This window comes from Papio anubis, chromosome 5 (genome assembly GCF_008728515.1).
Source record: "Papio anubis isolate 15944 chromosome 5, Panubis1.0, whole genome shotgun sequence".
Lineage (NCBI taxonomy): Eukaryota > Metazoa > Chordata > Mammalia > Primates > Cercopithecidae > Papio > Papio anubis.
In genome coordinates, this window is record NC_044980.1 from 56,505,791 (window position 1) to 56,531,937 (window position 26,147).

At 37.8% G+C, this 26,147-nt stretch overlaps 1 protein-coding gene across 1 annotated transcript in view; it reads left to right on the top strand.

Annotated features, from left to right (window-relative positions):
* LOC101017017 (uncharacterized protein C5orf64) overlaps positions 1 to 5,806 on the top strand; it is a gene marked incomplete at its 5' end in the record, with an annotated part of 147,664 nt that extends 141,858 nt beyond the window's left edge. Inside the window, one exon of the mRNA XM_021939380.2 lies at positions 1,718 to 5,806. The remainder of the gene's footprint in view (positions 1 to 1,717) is intronic.
* Positions 5,807 to 26,147: the final 20,341 nt, after the last annotated feature.

The window sequence follows — 26,147 nt, forward strand, 5'->3', positions numbered from 1 at the left end:
CCAATATCTTGCAAGAGTTACAAAGTATTCATACAAACAGGACATTCTCTTTCTTCCAAATCCCTTACATTTTCTTTACTTGGATTTGAAACTCTATGGAGCTAGACATGCCCTTTGTATACATCTCCCTATGTGTTTCATCCTAGAGTATGTGTTGAATATAACCTTGATACACTCATATACCAAGAAAATGTTAGCTGTGCCGGTTGTATGTTGAATATAACTTGATAAACTCCATACTCCCAGGTTTCACCTTCTCTGCCTGATTCTAGGAGATAGCCATTTTTTCACTAGGGAGCTAGACCCATGAAGCCAGGAGACCTGGTAATCGAGGGTTGCATGATGCACAAAGCACTGTCAGTTACCCTGATAAGTATCATACACCGTTTTAGGAACTTTCTCTAAGACAGAATCCTCCACCCCACGTTGGGCTGCCCTCCAACTAACTGGAAAACTGCTTCATTTTGCTAATGATGGCCTGGGTTTGGGTTTCTTATCATTTTTGTTTCCTGGAGGCCAGTAGCCACAGTTTCATATGAATCAAACAAGAAAAGAGGGCAAGTCAGGGTGGAATTTTCCCAGCCTCTGTTTTCCTTCCAAGTGCAGATTCCCTGGCTGGGGTGTAGCAGCCTGCAGAAATTTTGACCTGAATGAAAGAAGAAACATTGTGCTCAGAGGGACTGCATAGATATTCTCGGAGAAAGTGCTCTATAATAACCACAAAGCCCTCAGTATAAGGGGCTTATTAAAGCTCATGTCCTTTGAGGCAACCCTGGAACTGTTCTTCCCCAGCCCTTCTCTCATGTCCTCTCCCTTTCCCCTCTGGCAAGGACTTTCTGGGATAGAATGTGCTCTGTTCTCCTAGAAACTGGTCAGAGCTTTTTCATTCTGAACATAGATTTGCATGGTTTAAAAAATAAATTCAAAAGAGTAAATTGGAATAGACCTTCCGGAGGGAAACTGCAATATGTATCAAATCCCAAAAAGCAATTACATTTGGGGAAAGTTATCCTGAAGAAACAATCAAGCTCATGCATAGAGGTCTAAGTGCAAAGATATTCATCTGGCCTTGTTCATGTGAAAGTAAAAACAATGGGATTCCAAAGCTTCTGCTGAGTGGGGTCAGGCAACACCTCTCCCACCTTAAATGCACCTGCATCCAGTTTAAGAGGCTAAACACAAGGCTAATTGAAGAGCTGAAGAGCCTTTTGGGATAAAATACTTAAAACCATTTCTCTTTTTTTTTTTTTTTTTTTTTTTTTGAGGTTGAGATATAGGCATGCATGTCTGGTGAATGTGGCTCTGGTGTAAACCAGATGGGAGTAATCCTAAGGTGAATTTCATCAGAAAGGAGAAAGTAAGCCCCTCACTTAGCAACAGCACCTCATCAATAGAAGGAAGCAATGGTTCCAAATACAAAGTGTTAGCTGATACCAGCACTTGAATTAACCCCTCTACTAGAGAGGCCAACTATTCAGATTTGCCTAGGATTGAGGAGTTTCCTGGGCCATGGGACTTACAGTGCTAAAACCAGAAAAGTCCCAGCAAACTGGTCATTCTGCCCTCTACTAGGGAGATGTGGGTGGTCACTCAAATAAAGTAGTTAAGTGAGAACTATAGAGTGTATAACAACAGTGGACACACTGGGCAGCAGGCAAGCTCACTGTGGGATCCTAGCTGAGCATAATGAAGACATCTTTTCCTTTTCACCTCATAGGGCTTATCATAGCAGAAGAGATTGCCAATTTTGAAACGCATTAGTGGACACGTTTGGAATGGTGGATTTTCAGAACATGGTGATGAGGTCAGTAGCACAGCAACAGGGGCACAGTGACCGACCAGAGCACGTCCTATGGAACTGTCAGGCTTGGGGATGCATTGCCTTGGTTCAGCTGGCCAGAGAAGCAAGCAACAGGAGTGATCCACGGACACATGTAAGCACTTGGGGATTCTTGGAAATATTGAAGGAGGAAAATTCTGAAAATGTTGGGAGTTGGGCCGTTAGAGATATTAAATATGGAGAACTAATGTTACTGTATTTGTACTTATTGGCTAGTAATGCCTGGGTCACATTTATGAGAAAAAAATTAAAACAACTGTTTGATAATAGGAAATTGATTAAATAAATTACAGTATTTATAGTCATTTCGGATGAAGATATAAATGGGTGTATACACACACGTATGTATATATGAGAGAGAGATGTAAGAGAATTATGATGTTATTGAATGGAATAAAATTAGCATGTTAAATATGGCCCTATTTTATTACAGGATGTCTACATTTTTAAATTTAGATGCACATATATGAATGCCCAAAAGAGTCCAGAAGATTAACAATTAAATAGACTCTGCATAGTGGCATTTTCTCTAAAAGAGCATGGATAACTTACATGACACACAAACACACACATACACACTTAAACTACTGGCGCATGCCAGACAGCTGCAGTTTTCTAACACCCTTTCATAAAAAAGGCATATCTACAATTTTAAGATGTGTTCAGATTGAGCACTGATACTTTGAATAATATATTCAAAAAGAATAAATCACCTGTAGGCCTAAGCTAAGTAGTACATGCCTTTTGAGGCATTGGGGGGAAAAAAGCATATATCTCAGTTCTCGTGACCATCTAGGTTCAGGAATTGGCAAAGAAAGAAGTTAGAATTCCTTTTTTGTTTTGTTGGTAAAGGTTTCTTCCATGCTTGAAATTGCATGACTACCAGGCCTGGTGATCTGGATAAGAAGAGGTGGCACTCTAGCCTACATGGCATGCAAGGGAAGCCTAACAAACTTGGCAAATAGTGAGGGGCTCTGGAAAGAGCATCGATGGAAGTAGGGGGTCCATGCGGGCTCTGCCTGTACAAGAGCCCTAATGTCTGTGATCTCAGAGCTTTGCAAAGCATGGATATGAAGCAGACCTTCCATATGTGCTAGTTACATTCATTAAACAGCACCAACAACCACCGGTTACCACAAGCACTTTATTGTGTTCCCTATGCTAGGGACTTTGCATGACATTTTATGTATATACATGTGTATATCACCTCTCTTTTTTACCTCACCTTTAAAATGGCATTACTCCCATTTTAAAGGTAGGAAAATTGAGACTCGCCCCCCTTCCAGGGGCTTAATACTTTTATCACCCCTATATGATCTGCTGATACTATGCAGTGACATTTATAATCCTAGATTTGCCAGCCTTTTATGTTCCTAGCCCAGAGAAGTAACCAAAGGAGGGTAGCCAAGTAGCTATTTTGGGAAAGGGCACGTGCAGGCAGTCTCTATTAGGATGCTGTGCCCCTGCTCACTGATGGCTCAGACAGTGGAAATTAGAGGACCCAAAAGCTCCTCTGTTTGTCGTCTGCAGCATGTCTTTACTGTTGATGAGCAGAATTCAGAGAGCCTAAGAATTGCATACTTAACAGAAGCTCATCCAAACCTATTTGGTCTGGATAATGGGCTAGAAATCAAGCTCTTGCTGAGAGTTTCTAGTTCAATCAAGTCAGAAAATTACATGAATCTCAATTTTTAAAATACATATTTTTTATAATATGATTGAAAGAGTACCTTGGACTTGAGTTTTTAACCAGCTAGCCCCCATTTCTCCAAATCTTACCTAGTATCAAAAAATTCACAGGGATTTATCCTACAAAATTTAATTGTATTCAAGCTGCCAAGAAAGGAATACTTGCTTAAGGTACTTGGTCAATCGGAGGGAATCAAAAGACAGGCTGACTTCATAGATATATAGAGAATTTTTATGTAAAAGTATGCCCACTAAACTATTTATTTTAATCTTGTTTTATCTTTTTTACTGCAGCACTTTATTTTTCCTTACACAATGACATGTTTCTGGAGCCTAATGTCCTCACATAACAGTAGAAAACAAAAATTTGTTTTCATCTTTTAAAGAATCTAGAATTGTGTACAAAAACTTTGCATAAATTAAAAGGATGAATGCATTTACAGGTGCAAATGCCAACCACTTCTAACTCAAGGCAAGCCACAGTGTTCTGGCAGGAAAACATCAGGTAAGAAAGGAAACTGGGTCCTAAGGCTTGGACTTCTCCAACCCTCACAGATCGGAAAGACAGAAAGGACAACTGGTTCAGAAATTTTGTCAGCCTCTAGAGAAATCCTGAAGCACTCTGTTCTGGCACATTAATACCTGTGCTGATTGAGAGACTGCTGGTCACACAGACACACCAAGCCACAGACTTCTCCTCCAAAAGCATGTTTTCACCTCAGCCACGAAGTGATTGAGCCACATGTACTAAGGGTTTACATCAAAGATATGTACAGGGTGTTAAACAAATACCAAGGGAACAATTAACTTGAATACAAGGTCAAAATCAGCAACAAATTCTCTAATCCAGTGCCAATATTGGATACAAGCCTCAAGGACCAATTTCTTTTCAAAGGCTTATTCCAATTTTGTGAGGTTAGCATGTGGTGTATACATTTGCCTGGAGCAAATTTATACTTCTGAATTAACTCATGCAGCAAATACTATACATCTGCTCACAGTCCATTTAGAAGCATTTGCAGTGGATGATGGAGGGGCCAGCTCATCACACTCCTGCTTGCTGATCTAGATCAGCTGGAGGGAGGACAGCAAGGCCAGGATAAAGCTACCAATCCATTCCAAGTACTTGCCCTCAAGGGGAGTGGTGATCTTGATCCTCATGGTGCTCGGCGCCAGGGCAGTGACCTCCTTCTGCATCCTGTGAGTGATGCTCAGATATATGATAGTGTCACCAGACAGCACTGTGTTGGCAAACAGGTCCTTGCAGATGTTCACATTACACTTCATGATGAAGTTGAATGTGGTCTCATGGATGCCACAAGATTCCACACCCAGGAAGGAGGGCTAGACACTGAAACTGTTCATTGCCAGTGGTGATTACCTGGCTGTCTGGAAGCCCCTAGTTCTTCTCCAGGGAGGAGCTAGAGGTTGTGGTGGCCATCTTCTCTGGAAGTCCAGGGAGAGATAGCACAGCTTCTCCTTGATGTTGTGCATGATTTCTTGCTCGGCTATGGAGGTGAAGCTGTAGCCTTGCTCTGCGAGGGTATTTGTGGGGTAGTCAGGTACCAGTTAGCCAGGTCAGATGCAGGATGGCATGCAAGAGGGCACAGCTCTGGTAGAGGGGCACCATGTTGGTGACCCTGTCACCAGAGTTCATCACAGTGCCAGTGGTGCCGCCAGACAAGTGCAGTAGCACAACCTGGATGGCCACCTGCATGGCTGGGATGTTGAAAGTCTCCAACATGATCTGGGTCATCTTTTCATGAGTGGCCTAGGGGATCAGGGAGGCGTTGGTCAGCAGAACCAGGTGCTCCCCAGAGGTGATGTGCAGCTAGAAGATGTGGAACCAGATCTTCTCCATGTCATTGTATTTTGTGATGATGTTATGCTCAATGCGGTGCTTCAGGGTCAGGCTTTCATGCTTGCTCTGGGCCTAGTCACCAATGTAGGAGTCCTTCTGGTCCATGCCCATCATCATGCCCTGGTGTCAGGGGTGCCCAATGATGGAGAGGGAACATGGGTTGGGGGACGTTGTGTCCAGCAAAGCCAGTTTTGTACATGCTGGAGCCATTGTCAATGACCAGCCCATGATCTCTTCTTTCACTGCCTTGGCCAAGGAGCCAGGTGTCCTGGCTGGGAGAGAACATGGAGCATGGGCCAGGCCATTGGTGAGTGAGCCTATTAGAGTCTTTAAAAATACCGTATGTAGAAACTACAAATTGAAACACAGAAGCTGCTGAAAGCAAAACCCTTCCCTTCCTTTCCCTAAAAAAGAAGGAAGGAAAAGGGAGGGAGGGAGGGAGGAAAGGAAGGAAGGAAGGAAGAAGGAAGGAAGGAAGGAAGGAAGGAAGGAAGGAAGGAAGGAAGGAAAAGAAACAAGAATATTAAGAATGTAGTCAACCATATAAGTAATGGCCCCTCTCATAACTCTAGATCATTTTTCTCCCTATCAAAGGTACTAAATTATGTGAAAAGCCATTTGTCTACTATGTGCAAAGGAAGAGGGAGTATAAAACAGCAGAGATCATACTAGTAGTTCAAATTCCTTAAGTGATGAAGATTTCTGGAAATATCAGTAAACAGAATCATGTTCTCCAAAAGGCTGAGCTTTCAGTTAAAAAACCCTGTAAAAGTCTCTTTTGGATTACCTGGTGAAGAACTGCAACTTGAGTTGGAGTCAGCAGTTGGGAAGCCATAAAGTTTTCAATCTCAGCATTTTCCATTTTTTATGGCCTAGTTGGTATGTCTAAGGAAATTTGCAAAATTACTTCTAGTCATTTAGTTTTCTGAATCTGCATGAACCACACTCACATTTACTTAGGCCAATATGTCTTAGCTCATATTGTTCTCTCATCATTTTTTCTATTTTTTAAAATTAACATTTACCTATAGGAAAGACAATGAGGTCTTCTCTTGCCCTGAATTCAAGTCCTTCAAGGCCCTCAGAGTGTTACAACAAGCAGAAATCTTAGCAATGAAGTTATTACAACCCCTCCATTTTACAGGAGAGGGAACTGGGGTCAAAGTAGGATGAGACTTATCTATAGTCACAGAATGATTTTCTGCAAAACATAAATCAGCATGGGTGGTGGAAAATGACAGGTCTCTGAAGTTAAACAGACTGTATAAGAGTCCCAGCTCTACCTGCTGCCTTTGTGGCCTCAGGTATAACCACATAACCATAATCTCTATAATGTGATCCATAAAATGGGGATAATAAATATTAGGAGTTGCGTGGACTGGCTTAGGACAGGCTTTCAATAAATGCCCATTTTCTTTTTTTAAAAGACAAGACACCAAGACAAGTAAAATATCCAGGAGATTAAGATGGGCAAATTTCCCAACTTATTTTAGGCCACATGAAAATGAGGCAGAACTTCTATTCCTAGTTGATCTCTGTAATTTTTTTATTTTCTGAAAACCCTGTATCTCCACAGGAGTTCCCTGAAAAAAATATATTTCCACTAATGGAAGAACCTAGGGTTCTTACACTTCCCTTTTGGTGCCTGGGAAGTGGGTTTCCCTCATGCTGCGAGAGTGCAAGGACTCCTTGACATTGGCCTATCTTACTTAGGATGTTGCTCAAGATCCAGAGGATGGGTCCCCTTGAGTTTGATGAGCTTCATATAGTAATCATCAGAAATCAGGCTAAGCACTTGGTATGGAATCAGGAAAATTATCAGATGGATGGAATATGAAACATAACCTGATTTTGGAAGTAAGGAAGAAGAAAAGAAAGATACTGGCAATAATTGCCCTGTAAACATCACTTCCAATCATAATTTTACACACACACACACACACACACATATATATACACACACACATATACACACACACACACACCTCTAAGTAGCAGGAGAGTGATGATATCAGTAACAATAAGTGACTTAGGCTTCAAAGAAACAAATCATTCCTGCACAATAGCTTTTTTTTGACAGAGTTATGATAGATGAAGGGGAAATGCAAGAGATGTAATATATCTTATGTTGGTAAAGATTTGATATGTCTCAGGAAATTTTATTTGCAAAATTAGCTACAAGATCACAAAGAAAGGTTATTGATAAATTGTAAAGTATCTGGTCGTAGGGAGCTGCAGAAATGGCTGTTGGGGATGTTCTTATTTAACGCCTTCATCATTAATTTGGAAGAGCGAGTGAATCTCTCCCTGTGTTCATGAAAATTGCAGTTTATACTAAATCAGGACGTGGTGTGAACACTGATTAGTCAGAGACTGACACAAAGGGGTCCCAAAAGGGGATAATTGGACAGACGCAAGAGCTAACTGAGGAAAGTGTTTTAAGGTGTGTTTTGATTTACCTTTCTTCACAGTGAACTGAGTTAGAATCTGACAGCAAAGCAGGGCCACACAGACTTGGAGGAAAAGAGGGACAATGGAAAATAATCTGTTAGGTAAAAACTCATGGGGACTAGTATTTGGCAGGAGCCCACCCTGTGCCAAGTTTTGCACTCAGATTTCCACAATCTGAGTGGGTGCTCAGAGGAGACTCAAAGAAGTTAAAAATCCCACAATAAAAAAGAAACTCAAAATTTTTCATAATCCATCCATTCCCCAGTAATTATAATTTGACATAAATTTGACTCCCTTGACTTCTAGGAATGATATGGTTGGGCTGTGTCCTCACCCAAATCTCAACTTTAATTGTATCTCCCAGAATTCTCATGTGTCATGGGAGGGAGCCAGGGGAAGGTAATTGAATCATGGGGGCCAGTCTTTCCCGTGCTATTCTCATGATAGTGAGTAAGTCTCACGAGATCTGATAGGTTTATCAGGGATTTCTGCTTTTGCTTCTTCCTCATTCTCTCTTGCCACTACCATGTAAGAAGTGCCTTTCACCCTCCTCCATGATTGTGAGACCTTCCCCAGCCACACACAACTGTAAGTCCAATTAAACCTTTTTCTTTTGTAATTGCCCAGTCTCGGGTGTGTCTTTATCAGCATTGTGAAAACAGACTAATACACCCAGTAAGTACAATTTGACATAGATTTGACTACTTCTAGGAGTTTGGATTCCATAGTGGTACCAAAATCCCATGGCAGATGATCAATTGTGTACTGAGATATGTCTGTATACAAACAATATATACAAAAATAACTTTTTTCAATCTTTGTAATTAATATGGTGAAAACGAAGCAAAGTTCTAAATGAATCGTGGCAGGTAACTCAAGGGAGAGATGGTGGAAAGTGTTCTTGTGACACAATTTGCAGCCACATTTGATTGAGAGAGTTCGTGAATTACATCAAAAGAGGCCAGCTGATGATCTGCTGTTGTACTGAAGTCCCACAGGAATTTGAAAACAAACCGAGAGAGCAGGTTTGTTTGTGATAGTGAAGAATGTGAAAGAGCAATGGACTTGGAGATAGTCCTGGCTGTTCCTCTGACCAAGCCAATTCAGGAAAATTGCTTCCCATCCTGGGCATTGATGATCTCATCTTTAAAATAAGAAAGGTGGGCTAGTGTAAGATTCATAAACCCAAATTTCTTCAGGGTCCAGATAAATAATGTAAACATGTAAAGTTTCCATAGGTAGTGATAGGTCTTGTGGGAACTGGAGAGCTATCACACCAATTTTGGGAGTTCAAAACTTGGAAAACTTTGTACTGTTTAAATAAAACACCTCTGTTCATGGGTGATGTGGTTTGCCTGTGTCTCCACCAAAATCTTATCTTGAATTGTAGCTCCCACAACTCCCATGTGTCATGGTAATTACCTCCCAGTAATTGAATCATGGGGGTATGTCTTTCCCATGGTGTTCTCATGATAGTGAATAAGTCTCATGAGATCATATGGTTTTATAAAGGGGAGTTCCCCTACACAAGTCCACTCTTCCTTGCCACCATGTAAGATGCGACTTGGCTCCTTATTCACCTTCCACTATTATTGTGAGGCCTCCCCAGCCATGTGGAACTGTGAGTCAATTAAGCCTCTTTCTTTTGTAAATTACCCAGTCTTAGATATGTCTTTATTAGCAGTGTGAGAACGAACCAATACAGTGGCAAGATCATTATTTCTTTATATTATTGTATTCCCAAGGAGATGAAGGGAAGAGAAAGTGGGAGTGGGTACAGAAAAACAGAGAGTGATGGAGAAAGCAGTATCCATGGTTCAGGAAGGAATGCCAGAACCCGAGTTTAGTCTGTTACGAAGAGCTAAGAGTCAGAAACTTGGAAAAGCAGAGATGTCCAGTCACCACAAAACTTTACACCAGTGCTGTCCAGTAGGAACAAAACGTGAGCCACAAATGTAATTTAAAATTTTTCAGAAGTCACATTTAAAAAGTAAAAAGAAAAAGGTGAAGTAATTTAATGCTGTATTGGATTTAATCCAATATATAAAAAAATTTTATTTCGAACATAATTAATTTCCATATGACAATAAAACAGTTTACTTTTTTTTGTCCTAAGCCTTTAAAATCTGGTATGTATTTGACACATACAGCACATCTCCATTTGGACTAGCCACACTTAAAGTGCTTTATAGCCCCACATAGGTAGTGACTATAGTATTGCACAGTGCAGGTCTAGAAGGATCAGAAGAGAGAAAGGGAGGTGACCCAGAGGCTAATAAAAACATCCATGATTTGGAAGTCAGGTGTGTCAGAGAAGTACCAGAAAATGTGTTATTTGGAAAGATAGCAAAACGTACTGCATTTATTTTTTAAAACTTATTTTTAAATTTATATACAGTAAAAGCCACTCTTTGTGGTATACAGTTCTACAGATTTCGACAAATGCAGAGTCACGTGGTAGATACATCACTCAGAATAATCAACACAAAACAGCTTCATAACACCAAAATATTCCCTCCTGCTGCTCCTTTGTAGTCAAACCCTCCCACAACTCCTAATCCCTAGCAATTACTGATCTGTTCTTTATGAGATAGCTTTGCCTTGTTCAGAATGTCATATAAGTGGAATCATACAATATATAATTATTGGGTCTATCTTCTTTCACTTAGCAAAATGCATTTGTGATTCATCAGTATCGTATGACTCATAGTTTGTTTATTATTATTGTAGGTAGTATTCCATTGTATGGATAGATTATAGTTTGTTTATGGACATTTGAATAGTTTTCAGCTCTTTTATAAAACCAAGTTTATAAATTTATTCTTTTTTTATAGATTGTGCTTTCGGTTTCTTATCTAAGAACTTTTTGCATAACACAAGAGCACAAAAATTTTCTCTTTTTTTAAAACAAATTGTATAGAGGTGGGTCTAAGATACATGTTAAGTTTCATAAAATGTGTAAGGTATGGGTCATTTTTTCTTCATATACACATCCAGCCCCATCCAATACCCTGAATTGTCCTTCTACTTTTGTTAAAAATCAGTTGCCACATATTTATGAGTCTACTTCTGAAATCTTTAGTCTGTTCCATTGATCTATATACTCATCCTTCTACCAATAACTTACTGTCTGGATTACTGTAGCTTTATAGTAAGTATTGAAATCAGCTAGTGTGAGTCCTGTAACTTCATTCTTTTTCTAAATTGTTTTGAATGTTTTAGTTCCTTTCCTATTTTATACAAATATTACAAATAGTTTATCAATAGCAATAAAAGATTCTCCTAGGATTTTCATTGGGATTTCTTTGAGTCTGTAGATCAATTTGGGGCAGAATTGCCATGTTAGCAATAGTTAGCCAATCCATAAACAGAGTTTATCTCTCCATTTCTTTAAATCTTCTTTGATTTTTTTAAATAAGTATTTTGTGCTTTTTGAGATACAGATCCTGCACTTGGTGCTATTATAAATGACATTGCTGTTTTTAAAATATGAAACTCTAATTTTTCATTTATATATATATAAATACAATTAATTTGTACATGGTGATCCCGTACTTTGAAGTCTTGCTAAACTGACTTATTTGTTCTAGAACTTCTTTTGGAGACTATTTGGGATTTTATGTATAGACAATTATGCCATCTGTGAATAGTGCATTTTATCTCATTATTTCTAATTCATGTGCCTTCTGTTTTTTCTTTATTGTTTTGTTGTCCTAGCTAGCACTTCTAGTATGATGCTGACTAGGAATAGAAAGAGAGGAAATTCCTACCTTGTTGCCGATCTTAGGAGGAAAACATTCAGTTTTCATATATGTTGTTAGCTGTAGTCTCCTAGTAGATGCCTTTTATGTTGTTAAGAAATTTTCCAGTGATTCTAAGTTTGCTTGGAATTTTAAATCACAAATAGATGTCAAATTTTGTCAAAAAAAGTTAATTTATTTTGCGAATCAAATAATTATTTTGCTTTCAGTACTTACCTTTCAGAAGATTTAAAAGTAAGAAAATATAAATTTATTCCATTCCACAGCTCTCAGTTTTTATATATCCAAGTTTTATCTATTCCTTCTGCCTGAAAACCTTTAGAAAATTACTTCAGGGTAGATATGCTAGCAAAAAACAATAAGTTTTTGTTCGTCAAATAAAATCTTTATTTCTCTTTCATTTTTAAGAGATATTTTTTCCAGGTGTAGAATTCTAGGTCGACTTCTTTTTCTTTTTCTTTCAGTTCTTTTGTCACTCCAATGCCTTTGGTTTATACAATTTCTGATAATAAGTTGGCTGTAATTCTTGTGTTTGTTTTTATATGAAATTTTGTTTGTCTCTCTCTCTCTCTCTCAGCTGCTTGTAAGGTTGTCTTTTTATACCCTTTGGTTTTGAGCAGTGTAGGTATGATATGCCTAGGTGTGTGGTATTTATCTTGCTTAGTCTTCTCCAAACTTCTTGAATCTGTGATTTCATACTGTCGTTAATTTTAGAAAATTTTCAGCTATTGTTTCTTCTCTTCATTTCTCTCTTCTCTTTCTAGAATTCTAAGTACACATATGCTAAATCATTTGACCATTTTCCGACAGCTCTTAGATGCTCTGTTCTTTTTTTTCCCCCTATTAGTTTTCCTCTTTGTGTTTCAGTTTTGGTAATTAATGTATCTTTTGGCTATAGATCTATCTTCAAGTTCACTGATCCTTTTCTCAGCTGTATTGAGTCTACTAATGAGCCTATTGAAGGCATTCTTTATCTATTACTGTGGATTTATCATCTTAAGTGTTTCCATGTAACTTTTACTTTTAGGTTCCATCCTTTTGCTAAAATTACCCATCTGGTCTTGCATATTACCCCCCTTTCTTTTCAGAACCTTTAACATATTAATCATAGTTATTTTAATTCCTGTCTGAAAGTTCCAACATCTGTGTCATATCTGAGTCTGGTTCTGTTGTTTACTTTGTCTCTTTGCAGTGTGTTTTTAGTCACTTTTTCACCTGCCTCATACTTTTTGCTGAAAGCTGTACATTTTGTGCAGAATAGCAGAGAGTGAGATAAATAGTTTTATGTCTAAAACTGGGTGTATCTTTCCTAGGCCTTTAATGTGGAATTTTAAATTAATCTAGTCTGAGTTGAGCTGCGTTTAGGGTTTGTTGTTGCTATGGCTACTCACAGTGCACCACAGGCTTCAAATTCCTCTAGTAATGACTTGTGCTTAGGGTGGGGGCTGGATCAACATAGGGTTTTTCTCAATGTCTGCTTCAACCTTAGCATTAGGTCATCCCTATTTGCTGTACCTCAGAGAGGGTCTCTTTCCACATTCCTGCAATTCTCTAAAAAGAGCTGCACCATTCCTTAATATGTGTTAGCCTGATGATGATAACAGCGGTATTCTTGGTGGTTCAAACAATGTGTCAGACCTAGGTAATCACTGTGCCCCCGAGTCTCATGGGCTTTCACGGCTTTCTCAAAGCTTCTGCACCTCCCTTAAGTTTAGAAGGTTTATTTTTTTCTATTTTCTTTCCATCCTCAATGGGTTTTTTCAAGAGTACCTAAAGTGTTTGCTGCCCTTCTTCCCACAGTATAAGACTGTTGTTCCATAGGGGAGGTAGGGGAAAGGGATCAGGGAGAAGGGGATCCTCCCTTTCCATTCACCTCCTGCAAGCATGGCTTTGCCATTCAGCTCCTGAAAGCATGGCCTTCAAGGGATGCTTTCTGAAGACTCTCCCCATTATTTTTGCGTGCAAGTATATGGTAAGGTTAGTGGAAAAGTGGGTGAAAAACCCCCTTATATCCGTAGCCCTGGAGGTTCTGTGTTCTTTCCATTGCTAACCTACACACAAATTTTGCTAACCTATGCTCAGTTTTTACCAATTTGTTAACAAATTTAGCTAAGTTATTCTTACAAGTGTTCAGTTTCATACGTCCTAGGTAAGAAAATATTCTCACCTCATCTCTTTTCACAGGCAACTATCATTCCTTAGCTCTCTGACAGCGTAAATGAAAGTTGTAGATTTTTGGGGTTTTTTTGTTTGTTTGTCTTTGTTTTGGTGTGTTGTCGTCGTTGTTGTTGTACGTGTATAAGTGATGCTCTTTCCAACTTCATGCATCTCCAGTGGGATAAGAAGTCTCCCTCTTCACTTAGGATGAGACAGCAATCAGTCTCTTCTGTATTTGAGACTGAATCCCTTTCTGTGCTTCCATGTGTTTATCTTTCCTTTGATAGCATTTACAGGGATTTGGAATTAAAGGTCCTGGAGGAAAACAGAAAAATATACTCTCGTTGAGGGTAAAATGATGCTACCTTCCATGTTGATTGGAATCTTTTGACATTTGCTATAGAGTCTATTTTGTATATTTTCCATTATTCTCCTTATCAAGTCAATAAAATCTTCAGAGATTCTCTTATGTTGAGAGAGTCTGAATTACATCATTACAAATTTATTTACCATTGATAACACTTCACAGGAGCTTTTCTAAATCACATTTCCCTTTTCAAAAGTATAAAGCCAACAGGCTATTCTGTTATTTCAAGAAAGAACTCATTCAATTAGTAGTATGTCAGATGAAAGGGACACTTTGAATTGTGGCATTATTCTGAACGTATGAAAAGCAAAGTCTGCACCTGTCATAACTGTGGGATGAGACATGAATATTCTATACATTTCTGATTAATCAAAATCCATGCAAAAGTATCAGTCAGATCAGAAGAGTCAGAATTGATTAGACCACATTTAGCTTATCTGTATTGTCCGGGTATCACACAGATTAGAATAGAAGCCAATGCGATCGTGTGGGAACAAAAGACTTGTCAACCTGACACTATTTTCAACACAGAAACAAACGGGATCTTGCAAACGAATTCTGATTAACTCAATCTGACTCTGCCTTGAAAAACATAATGGTATTTTTATGATTTTAATATGGTTATCAGCACATCCCTTCTATTCTGAGGTATCTAGACACATAATCTTCAGGTAGTGGAAATAACATCTTCAATTTGAAAATAACATGACTGCAGTATGCCAGCCACATAAAGAAACCACAGGGCAAACTTATTTCTGGTGTGATTAAAAGCTCACTTGAAAGGACCCCTTTGCATGTGGAACTTTCCTGGGCAAAGGATAGAGGGCTTTTTTTTGTCTTCAAAGAGCTTCAAAAGATATACAGGAAAAAAAGCATGTGTAAACTAGGAAATCAGATGTATGAGGTAAGGAAGTATTAACATTGTACACTCAGATGATACCTAGCATCTCAAGTCCCTTCTCCTTGGCTTCTTCCTTTCGGAAAAACCCATTTAGGTAGAAAGGGGAAGAATAAGACCTGACCTGACTTCTTGTGTTGCTATTGTCCTTAGGGAAGCAAAAGACTTTGAAGTATTGGGTGTTCATAGCTGGTGGAGGAGGATGCAGAAGTCGGGGCAGCTGCAGGGGAAGATCCCCTAGTCAGGTTGTAGAAGGCATTGTGGTGGGAGGATGTGGCCATGCATCCTCAACCTGACTAAAATGCATTGTGGGAACAGCTTCTTTGTCATGCCTTTTACTGTCATATCACCCACTTGAAGATTAAACCTTATACACTTCTGAGATCAGAAAGGAAAGATGAACACACATAAGCATGCTACTGCTTTTCTTCTCCATTTTCTCTCTCTCCTGAAATTCAGTTCCATTTGGCTCCTACAGCCCATTCCTCATGGAACTGGCAGCCTCCTTCCCTCCAACGATGCACATCAGCATTTCTGATAGAAGCACCTGTGAATCTTCCCACCCTAGTTAGCAGAGGGTGAGGTGGTGAGCTGTTCAGCAGGGCGGTCTGTATGCCTTTTTTTTTTTTTTTTTTTAATTCCGTCTCTGCCAAAAGCTATTAATTACTTCAATAAAAACAATTCTCTCTTGTTTTTAAGAAGATAATAGCTTTGGGGACAACACAAAATTTAAAATCCACAGTTTATTCCATTCAAAACCTATTAGCAATCAGAGCAACACATAGGGTTTTTTCAGGCTTCCATAACATCAATATCACAATAGTTTTCCAAAGCTAGCCAAATTGAAATATTCTCACCTAATATGTCTTCTGTTTTTAGTTAATTAAACCCCTCTCATTTCTCAATTTACTTTTTTAAATATTCACAAACATCATGCATTGGCAAGCAATGGAAAGAAGTGTGTGGTGTTATAGCATTTACAAAGCAGGGCCGATGCTTCTCATTTGAAGCTCATTGATCACTTCTGTATTTGAATTGGCAGTGGAATTTCACTTGATAAACCCACTGGTAGAATTTTGTTTAAGCTAAGATATTTTAGAGTCAAACTTACCACAAATTATCTGGATAAGAGATCCATTTTAAAAATAATTTATCTAATTACAAACTGAAAAATCAACACTTAGATTCATAAGGGAAGTGAGGTCAAACTGCTCCCCACAAACTGGAAAGACAGGCAAATACAGATAATCACAACTTATGTGAAAAACCCTTCAGCAGAATACCCTTCAGGAAGCAGTGCCAGGGTAGGAAAACCTTAACTGTAATTGATGAATTGCTGGAAGCTCAGTGTGGACAAGTCTGAGAGTTAAAAACTCCAGGGAAACCAAGTAATCAGAGGCCCCCATGCCTTTATAAGTTTTATTTCCTGGAGCTCTACCAGGTGAGAACACAGTTAATATTAGAGAAAAATCCCCTCATGCTTCCAGCAGAGGGAGGAGAAAAGGAACCATTGTGAAATATACCAGAGTATTCTGTTCTTCTTAACAAAGTCTGTCCTCAAGAGAAACTACTTAACCAGAGTTTAACATGCTGGGGTTTTATCAAAGTCTATTGGGCCTCAGAAAGGGAAACACTCAACTCCAGCCCACTCTAGCCATCTATGTGAAAGAAGCAAAATATCCAACTCCAGCCTTCTCTAGCAATTCTGTCCCATCTAAGTAGGGGTGTGGGTAGGGAGGAAGACTGAGAAGCATTTGTAAAGTTTACAGTCCGAAAGCATAGTCTTATGAAAATACTGAAACCTAGTAATAGAATTCCCTTCTCCAAAACCTGACCACTACATTACTAAAGGCCCATTTTTACAGTAGTTTTTTTTTTTTTTTTTTAATCCAGTACATCATGTCTTGTTATCAAGAAAAACTTATAGGGCATACTAAAGAACAAACAAACAGACAAAAAACAGAAAAACAGTTTGGAGAGAGAGAGAGTGAGCATCAGAATCAAATTCAGATATGGCAAGAATGTTGGCAATTATCAGATTGGGAATTAAAAACAACTATGATTAATACACTAAGGACTTGGTATGGTTTGCATGTCTCCTCCTAAACTCATGTTGAAATTTAATTGCCATTGTCATGGCATTAAGAGATGGGACCTTTAAAATGTGATTAGGCCAGGAGGGCTCTGCCTTCAGGAATGAATTGATGCCATTATCATGGGAGTGGGTTAGTTATTACAGGAGTGGGCTTCTGGTAAAAGGTTACATTTGGCCCCCATTTTCTCTCTGTCTCATTTGCTTACTTGCCTTCCTGCCACAAGATGATGCAACAAGATGGCCCCCGCAGATGGCCAACACCATCCCCTTGTACTTCCCAACCTCTAGAACCATAAACCAAATAAAACTCTTTTATTTGTAAATTACCTAGTGTGTGGTCTTCTGATATAGCAGCAGAAAATTGACTAAAATAGAAAATTGGTACCAAGAAGTAAGACTGTTGCTGTAACAGATACCTAAAAGTGAGGATGCAGCTTTGGAACTGGGTAATGGGTAGAGGCTGCAAGAATTTGGAGGAGTAGTTTACAAAATGCCTCTATTGCAGTAAATAGAGCATTAAAGGTGATTCTGATGAGGGCTTCAAAGGAAATCTGTGGGAAAACTGAAATTTCTTAGAGATTACTTAAGTGGTCATGATCAGGATGTTGGTGGAAATGTGGACAATAAAGACCATTCTGATGAGATCTCAGATAGAAATAAGGAACAAGGTATTGCAAATTAGAATAAAAGCCATCCTTGTTACATAGTTGCAGAGAACTTGGAAGAAGTATATCCATGTCCTAGGACTTTATGGAATGTAGAACTTAAGAATGGTGAACTACAACACCTGGTGGAAAAAATATTTAAACAGCAAAGCATTCAGGCTGTTGTGTGGCTACTTTTAACCACATACAGTGAGATGCAAGACAAATGACTTAAAGATGGAATTTATAATTAAAAGGGAAGCAGAGCAGAAAGATTTGGAAAATTCATAGGCTGGCCATGCTAAGAGGGAAAAAGTGTGTTTAGCAGAGCAAATTAAGGGTGGGGCCAAGCAATAGCTTGCTAAGGCGATTGATCCAGAACTTAAAGTATAATAATAATAATAATAAAGAAATAAAGCAATTTAACTGTCAAAAAATAAGTCTACCTACCCTTCCACACACACCCCTACAAAAATAATATGAATAGAAGGAAACCAGATGCTATTCATCAAGACGATGGGGGAAATACCCTGAAGGCGTTTCAAAGATCTCAAAGGCTGCTTTTCCTCATCACAGGTCCAAAGTTCTAGGAGGGCAGAATGGATTGAGAAAAGAAGCCGAGGGCACACTCCAGGGATTCACTGCTGAAAGTTGCCTCTGGACTCTGCTCCCTGCATTCCAGCGAAGTACTCCTTGGCCACCCCATTCATGTTTCAAGTGAGCCCAGGTGTGATTCAGGCCACTACTCTGGAGGGTACAAGCAGTAAGCCATAGTGGCATTCACATGATGCTGGAACACTAACTAAGATAGTCCACATTCTGGGCCATAAAATATACCTTCATGCATCTTCTCTCAAACCACAATGGAATTAAACCAGAAACCAATAACTGAAAGATAGCTGGAAAATCCCCAAATACTTGGAGATTAAACAACACACTTCTAAGTAACACGTGGATTAAAGAAGAAATACCAAGAGAAATTAAAACATTTTGAATTAAATGAAAATTTTTAAAGTACTTATCAAAATATATGGGACACAGCAAAAGCAGTGCTTGAAGGGAAATTTAGAGCTTTGAATTCATATATCAGGAAATAAGCAAAATCTAAAACCAGTAATTTAAGCTTCCTTAGGAAACTTTAAAAGGAGGACTAAATTAAATCCAAATTCAACAACAACAAAAAAGTAATAAAAATGAGAGTACACATCAACGAATTTGAAAACAGGGACTCAATAGATAAAATCAACAAAATGATAGGCTGTTTCTTTGAAAAAATTAATAAAATTGGTAAGTTTTGAGCCAGGTTAAGGAAAAAGAGAAAGGACACAAATTACTAGTATCAGAAACAAAAGAGGGAACATCACTACAAATCCCATTGACAGTAAAAGAATAATAAGAGAATACTATGAACAACTCTGTGGTTACAAATTTGGTAATCTAGGTGAAATGAACCAATCCTTAAAAGACACAATCTTCCAAAACCTACACAAGAAGAAATAAGCAATTCGAATGTGCCTATATATAGTAAAGAAATTGAATCAGTAATTCATAACTTTCCAAAACAGAAAGCACCATGCCCATATGAATTCACAGGTGAGTCCTACCGAATATTTAAGGAAAAAAATACCAATTATCTATAATTTATTTCAGAAGCAGAGCAGAGGAAATATCTCCTAGCTCTCTGTGAAGCCAGTATTACTTTAATACCAAAACCAGGCAGATGTTACAAGAAAAAAACAAAGACAAACAAGAAAAAAACTATAGACCAATATCTCTCATGAGCACAGATACAAAATATTAACAAAATGAATCCAACATAAAAAGAATTATACAACACACCAAGTAGAATTTATTCTAGGTATGCAAGGCTAATCCAACATTTGAAAATCAATTGATGTAATCTATTACACAACAGGCTAAAGAAGAAAAATCACATAATCTTATCAATAGATGCAGAAAAAGCATTTGACAAAATCCATCACTGATTCGTGGTAAAAACTCGCAGTAAATTAGAAATAGAGGGGAACTTCCTGATAAGGAACACCTAAAAAAACCCCACAACTAACATCATATTTAATCGTGAGAAACTAGAACCTTCCCCACTAAGACAGTAAGGATATCCTCTTTGCTATAGTTTGGATGTTTGCCCCTCTAAACCTCATGTTGAAATTATCCCAATTTTTGGAGGTGGGGCCTAAGGGGAGGTGTTTTGGTCATGGGGCCAGGTCCTTCATGAGATGGATTAATGTCACCCTGGGGAAGGAGGCAGTGAATGAGTTCTCACGCTATTAGATCCCATGAGAACTGGTTGTTAAAAGAAGCCTTGCACCTACCTTCTGTTTCTTGCTTCCTCTCATGGCATGTGACCTCTGCACATGCCAGCTCCCATTCACCTTCTGCCATGAGAGGAAGAAGTCTGAGGCCCTCACCAGATGCAGATGCCAGTGCCATGCTTCCTGTACAGCCTGCAGAAACATAAGCCAAATAAACTTGTTTTCTTCATAAATCACCTAGTCTCAGGTATTGCTTTATAGCAACACAAATGAACTAAGTCATTCTCTCACAACTCCTTTGCAACATTCTATTGGAAATTTTAGCTACTGAATTAGACAAGAAAATAAAATAAAAGGTATGCTGATTAGGAAGAAAAAAATAAAACTGTCTTTGTTCATAGATGACATGATTATCTAAACAGAAAATCTGAAAAAAAAACTGACCAATAAAACCTCCTGGAAATAAGTAATCATATCAGGATACATGATCAATATACAAAATTCAATTGCTTTCTCTATATACCAACAATGAACAAGTGGAATTTGAAATTGAACACACATTATCATTTACATTAGCATCCCCCAAATAGAATCTAAATCTAAATCTAACAAAATGCCTACAGCATTTATATGAGGAAAACTACAAAACTCCGGTGTAAGAAATCAAATCAGAACTAAAGAAATTGAGATATGCTCCATGTTCATGGATAGAAAAACTCAATATTGTCAGGACATTGGTTCTTTCCAATTTGATCTATAAATTCAATGCAATCGCAATAAAAATCCCAGGAATTTATTTTGTGGATATTGACAAACTGATTCTAAAGTTTATGCAGAGAGGCAAAAGACCCAGAATAGCCAACACAATATTGAGGAGAAGAACAAAGTAGGAGGAATGACACTACCCAACTTCAAGATTTAATATAAAGCTATAGTAATCAAGGCAGTATGGTACTGGCAAAAAAGAGATGACAAATAGATCAATGGAACAGAATTGGGAGCACAGAAATAGACCTAAATATAGCCTATTAATCTTGGACAAGGGAACATTTTACAGACAAAGGCAATATAATGGAGGTTAGATAGTCTGTTCAACAAATGGTGCTGAAATGACTAGAAATCCACACTCAAAAAAATGAATCTAGACACAGATCTTACATTCTTCACAAAGATTAACTTAAAATGGATCACAAGACCTAAATGTAAAACACAAAACTATAAAACTCCCAGAAGATAACATAGAAGAATATCTAGATTACTTTGAGAATCATCTAGTCTTCCTCTTATAAATATTGTACACATTTTGCTAGATTTAGATTTAGATTCTATTTTTTGGGTGCTAATGTAAATGATACTGTGTTTTTCATTTTAAATTTCACTTGTTCATTGTTGGTATATAGAGAAAGCAATTGAATTTTGTATATTAACCATGTATCCTGATACAATTATTTGTTATTTCCAGGTTTTTTTGGTTTTTTGGTTTTTTTGGCAGTGACTTTTTAGACACAACACTAAAGTCACAATCCGTCAAAAAAAGAATTGATATGTGAAAGATTACTGTCAAGAGAATAAAAAGACAAACCATAGACTGGGAATAAATGTTTGCAAAAGCTTTAACTGATAAAGGACTATTATCTAAAATATAGACCTAATTCTTAAAACTCAACAGTAAGGAAAAGAACAACCCAATTAAAAGGTAGAAAGAAAATCTGAACAGATCACTCACCAGTGAAGATATACAGATGGCAAACAAGTATATGAAAGATGCTTTATATCATATGCCATCAGGGAAATTCATACTAAAAAAACAATAAAATACTACTACACACATAGTAGAATGGCCCAAATCCAGAACACTGATAACACCAAATGCTGTCAAGGATGTGGAGCAATAATCCATTAATTCATTGCTAACTAGAAAGCGAAATGGTACAACCACTTTGGAAGACAGTTTGCAGTTTCTTATAAAACTAAACATACTCTTACCATACAATCCAGCAACCATGCTCCTTAGATACTCATCCAGTTTTGAATTGAAAGCTTGTGTCCACACAAAAACTTGCGCATAAATATTTATAGTAGCTTTATTTATAATTGCTAAAACTTGAAAGAAACCAAGATGTCCTTCAGTAGGTGACTGAATGAATAAACACTGTGGTACATCCAGACAATTGAATATTATTTGGCACTAAGAAGAAATGAACTATTAAGCCATGAAAAGACATTGAAGAAACTTAAGTGCCTGTTTCTAAGTTAAACTAACCAATATAAAGGCTACATACTGATTCCAACTATGCTGCATTCTGGGAAATGGAGACTAAAATAATGGACATTTAAAGATATCTGGGAAATTGAGACTAAAACAATGGAGAAGAAAAAGTACTAGTGGCTGTTTTGGTGAGGAAGGCGTGAATAGGTGTAACACAGAAAATTTTTAGGATAGTGAAACTACTCTCTATGATACTAGAATGGTGGATACATGTTATTATACATTTTTCCAAACCCATAGAATATATAACACTAAGAGTGAATCCTAAGGTAGCCTATGGACTCTGTATTACAATAATGTGTCAATGTAGGTTCAGCACTCTAATGGGGGATGTTGATAATGGGGGAGGCTATACATGTATGGGGTTAGGAGTGTATGGGAAATTTCTGTACCTTCTATTAATTTTTGCGGTCAACCTAAATATGCCCTATAAAATAAAGTTTTTAAAATATATATATTTTTTAATAATGTTCTTATAACTCAAACTAAATCTGCTTTAGTGCATATTCTAGAACGTATGTCCTGTTCTGAGCAGGGAAAAGGTCAATTTATAAATGGATAGTGTGTTAATACATTTTTGCGTTGCTATTGGGAAATATCTGAAGCTGGATAATTTATAAAGAAAAGGGGTTTATTTTGGCTCACAATTCTGCAGGCTGTACAAGCATGGCACCAGTATCTGCTCAGATTCTGGTGAGGGCCTCCAGAAGCTTATGATCATGGCAGAAAGCAAAGGGGAAGCCAGCATATCGCATGATGAGAGAGAAATCAAGAGAGACGGAGGAGGTGCCAGGCTCTTTTAGGCAGGGTATTTTAATGTAAGAAATTTAAGTAATTGACAGGAAAACATGAGGCACATCGTGGGAGGGTGTATAGAGAGAGAATAGAAAAGGAAAGAGAAGGGGAAGAAGAGGCGCAGAGAGAAAGTGAAGATGAAGGTTTCTGCACAAGGAATTTGTTTGTTGTTTTGTAACTTGTGCATACCAGAAGTAACAATGAAATAAGATGGACAAATATAAAATTCCTATTTCAGGACTAAGAAAGAATGTATCTTGAGTGAAATCATGAACATAAAATCAAATTAAAGTATTATGTCTTAGTGTGGAAAGGTTGTAATTTACTGTAGCAAGAAATGGCATTTATTTACTGAGTAGGGAGATCCACTTTGGAAACTGTCAGCTCAGTTCCATTCAGAGGTTAAACATTGGTCTATGTTTCCTATTAAGTGTAGTGGGCATTGTTGGTGTCCTACCCAGCATCCCACTCTGCTACCACTTTGCCAACAGGTCTCTGAGTTTGTTCAGATACCTCTTAGGCCTTCACACACCTGATGAAACTTGGGGAACCTTGACCCCACTGCACATCCCAGAAGAGAGGGCTACCCTGTTCTTGCAGACCAGGGGTCAGCAAACTTTCCCTGTAAATAATTAGACTATAAATATTTCAGGCTTTGTGATCATACAGTCTCTGTCAAAACTACTCTGCCATTGTAGTGTGAAAGCAGCAGACAATACACAAATGAATAAGCATGGCTGGGTTCCAATAAAACTTTATTTGTGGACATGAAAATTTGAATTTCATAAAATTTTCATATCATGAAATACCAAGCTTCTTTTGATTTTTTTCTGGCCATTGAAAAATGTAAAAACCACATTAGTTAGTAGGCTATATATAGATACTAGGTGGAATTTGGCCTGTGGGCTATAGTTTGTTAGCCCTTCTTTAGACCAACTTGGTCCAATAGTATTTTCTGGAATGGTGGCAATGTTCTGTAAGTCTGCCAAATGTGGTTGTGCAGTATTTGAAATGTGTCCATTGTGACTGGGGAACAGAATTGTTAAGTTTTATTTAATTTTAATTAACTTAATTATAAGCAACCCCATTTGGCAAGTGTATGGAGTAGTCTCACTCTATTTTTTGATGTTTGACTGATGGCAACTTTTAAGTCTTGTTCCTCTCTCTTTCCCCTTGTGCCCCACATCTGTACAGGCTGATAAGAAAGCCTGGGTACTCACTCCTTTGGCACTGATGGGAAATGCAAACAACAGAAGCCCTTCCTCACACCCATGAGCACTCATGCTAACCCCACACCTAACTACAATAAAAAACCAGGTCAATTCCCTTTCCCAGCTCTCTCAAGGCATTTCGGACCTACTTGAGAGGCCTGCCCTGCTTCTCCAGAGACCTCTATTACATAAGCAATGAAACCTTTCATACGCTCTTGGTGTGCATGTGGTGTCATCAGTTTCAACATCTGAACTAAATTTTGGGTGGGAGTCCATCCGTCTCTCTAGGTAACCACAACAGCAAGTCATGACTGAATTAGACAACATAGATACAGACAGCAGTTCAAGGATGGGCAGGTGACTCAGTTTGGACTTAGACTGTTGAGAACATAATAGGAAATTTGCTAGGGACAGCTGGAAAATTTCTTTTTGATTTTTTAGAAATAACCCTTTGCTTTCGACTTGATGAGAACTCTAGCCCATTTCCTGCGGGCATCTGTGTTTTACCAGGAAGGGAAACCAGCCTTGGTATGAAGTTGATCCTGTGATAGGAGAGTGGGTCCTTAATGAAAATATTGATTTCTGAATCAGTCTCTTCCTGAAGCCAGTCCTTTTTATTGGTTTCTAGGTATGTGATCCAATGCATTTGTGAATCAAGTTTCTGTTGATTACAGTCCAAAGCAGTACAACATATACCAATGATACTAAAAAACATATTTTTCCCCAATTTAAAAATCTCTAAATTTGGGATGAGTTTTATGATCTATAATTTATATGGTAGAATCTGTTCCTTTCTTTAGGGTACATGAAATAATGGCATGTCTTATAATAAGTGGTATCTTAGATCTGATAAAATGCTTCAGATTTGATGAATACTTTAGGCTTTGGGGTTTGGTTTCTGTCTTTTTTTTTCTTTTTCATGCTTTTTTTTTTTTTTTTTTTTTGATACTTATGGTTGCTGAACTTTCTAAGTAGGCTTCTTTTCCAAGATAGGTTTTTCTTTGATTTTTATATATCCCCCTGGATTATAAAGCAGCATTTTCATGTCAGCATATATTCAGAGCATGCCTGACTGAATTTTAGTACCAGAATAAGATTTTATTACTTGAAGAATACATTCTGTTTTGTGAACTAAAGGCAATATGCAAAACATCATTCAAATTTAGAAAGATCATTTGGGAATATCAACTAAATTAAAGAAGATTGTTAAGGAGCTGACATATTCTGGTAAGGCCTAGGCACTGAGTGAACCTGCCTTAGATAAAATAAAAAGACGGGCATCTGCCTAATTGTACACTTACTGAACTGCATCATCTGCAGCTACTGAAGGACAATTTAATTATGAATTACATTTCTGTTATTATTAGATGTTTAACATTTTTTGTTTTATCATAACATTTTAGCATAATGCATATTATTATGGATTCTAAGTCAAGAAACACCAAGAATTGCCATTAATTCAAAGATACAGAAATCCAAATTAAAACCCACTTTCATGAGCCAGAACTCCCAATTCACTTCAAATTCTCTTATTAAAAAAAAAAACTCTTCTTGAATTATTCCTTCTTCTCCACCCCCAAAACTCTCTCAAAATGAGAATAAGAAACTGCAATGAAAAATAGAGTCCCATTTTATAATTTCAACAAAAACGACAAAATATCTAGGGAAGCTATGTGACCTTTTTTGTAGAACACTAGAAAAAGTTGAGATATATAGAAGAAGTCTTGAGTAAATGGTAAATTAGTATAATGTTTTTGCATTGGAAAGTGATACCAATCTTTCACAAAATGCTTAATAGACTTATGGAATCTTCATTAAAAACCTAAGATAGATGGG